We start from the raw sequence: 2,441 nt of genomic DNA, 5'->3' as shown, positions 1-2,441 counted from the left end.
AAAGCCAAAACAAACTTTAAAGATGTCATTCAGCAGACTTATACGGGTGTGTAAATAACTCGTGAGGTAAAGGTATTTGGAAAAAAGCCATACAGAAGCACGCAGAGTAAACTATGTGTGATGCAAATCAGGATGACATGTAGGACACAGCTACGTCGTCCCTTTTCCAATCTCTCTGTTTTAAAGAAATCAGCATTTGGAAAAGGATGGGGAGGAGACGTCTGCAGCTGGGCCTGGGGAGGAAGCACGGGACAGTCAGGACACCCAGGTCTCGTGCGCATCCTCCTGCCTCCGCTCTGTCATCTGACGGCGGAGAAATTATCCGTACAGCCAGGCTTCCTTCCTGCAAGGCGGGCGAAGCCTTCGGTGTTTGGTCGTGACCGACCCCCTCCCGCCTCTGCCCGCAGAGAGCGGCCGGCGCCTGGCCAGGGCAGACTTCTCCTTTCCCGGTATCTACTCATGACTCTGCAGAACGACAACGCCGCTCGCGTTTCGCTGAGTCACGAATGGACATCATTTAGCAGGAAATAAATCTTCCCGCACCTTTGCCAGAGCACCCTCTGCCCTCCCGGCTAATCCATCTTCCACTTCTCCCCGGCAGCATTCCTGGTAAGGGCAGCACTGCCCAGAGAGGACAACCCAATTTTCGGAAACGACTCCTATTGCGTTAACGCAACGTTAACTCGGCGTGCATTTTTCACGCTGTCGTGTAAGCAATTCCAGGAGGGCTGAAGTCATCAGACGGTCTTGCAACTCTCTGGGCTGCCGTCCCTGTTCCTCCAGCAGCGGAGCGATCTGGCAGGCGGCTGCAGATCCCAGACTGCGGAGGTATAGACAGGGCTCGGGCTGCAGCAAGATTTCACACCTATGTGATTGTAGGATGGCATATGAAAAATACTGCTGCAGCAAGTTAAACACCAAAAATTAATAGAACACAAGAACATGGGCAATGATATATTACCCAACAAAAGCAGCAGTGAGGAAGGGTTATGAAACCTTGCAGCAAGTAAACAGGGAGCCAGGAGTGCAGGCGAGGGGCTGAGCAGACTCAAGAATGAAGCAAACGAGTCCCAAGTTATGATTTGGCTGCAGGGCAAACATCCCGTGAGCACTTCTGCCTATTTTAGGAAAAGCACTGGAGGACAGAGTCCCAACAGTTAAGTTAGGATAAATTTTGGAATGATCAGGATTTGCCGTTTTAAACTGGTTTGCATATTATGAACCGAAAGCAGGTCAGGATGCTCATAACTGTGTCCTGCATCAGCTCTTTGACTCAAGAACAACCACAAATGCCCTCTTCTAGATCAGGTTTCATCATTAAACAAAAGAATTTAAAGGATCACAGTAAGTGTTACAGAAGCAGATTTCTTGTGTTCACATTCTTCATATACCTTCAGCAAAAAAGATTTTTCAGTGTTTACAAAGCAGGGTGCTTCAGGCAGCGTTTTACTATCGGTACTCCAATGTTTCCATCGAGGCAAGCATGAAAAGGGCATTTACACGGGACTGTTGTGCACCTTCAGTACCAGGTATCTGTTCTTTACAGACGTCAAAGCAAGACTGACTTGTGACTATGGAGTAGGCACCTCCGCTTCTTTTTCATAAGCTAATTTCATAAGCCAAGGTTTTCTTTTTCATAAGCTAATTCTTCATGTACCAGGTAGATTGCAAAGGTAATGATTTGGGCTACTTTAGTGGGAAAAAAACGACCAAAACCACTGCAGCTCTTGAGTCAGAAGCGTGCAGCAACAGCGGTGACAGCAGCGCTGGCTCTTGACGAGCCGTGAGTCAGCACAAGCTCCGTGTCAAAGCAGACGCCTCCTCCATTGAGCACCTTGGTCTGGCTCCGAGCAGGGCTTTGCCCGCTCAGCCCTTTCATCCGTTTCCCAACGCTGCTCCGGCGGCGTTTCCCGGCTCCGCTCGAAGGCGAGGGATCACGGAGCAAGGTCGCTGTGGGACGGGGCTCGGCACCCCGCGCCTTGCTCCGTCCCACGAGATGCACGGAGGGACCCTTCGTCCCGCCCTGCCCTCGGCGCCGCACCGAAACGTTACAACAGGATCCAGGTCACGAGGATGAAACTGCCACCCTCGGCATCGCGGCGTGCCGAGAAACCGGGCTTGCCTTAGCACGCCTCCGATCTGCACCCTGCGAGATGTACGGCGCTGTGCTGCAAGACTGACACCCAAAACTGTTAATCATTAACTCGGCACAAAATCCTTTCTCTTTTATGCAATCGGTGCCACCTGCACGCTCCCACCCGCCAATCGGTGCCACCTGCACGCCCCCCCCCGCAGCCTCTCCAGCCGAACGGCAGGAAGCATTACGCTAGGAAAGAAATATGCACTGATCCCTCTAGTTTCTGAATTCTTCCCATACTTCTCATAGCTGGAAGCAGCCACTCCTAGCAGGCTAAATAAACAAGCGAACATCTGAGTAACTG

This window comes from Fulmarus glacialis, unplaced genomic scaffold (assembly GCF_000690835.1).
Source record: "Fulmarus glacialis isolate BGI_N327 unplaced genomic scaffold, ASM69083v1 scaffold23261, whole genome shotgun sequence".
NCBI lineage: Eukaryota > Metazoa > Chordata > Aves > Procellariiformes > Procellariidae > Fulmarus > Fulmarus glacialis.
The sequence above is the reverse complement of the archived record's forward strand: the minus strand, read 5'-3'. Positions refer to the sequence as shown.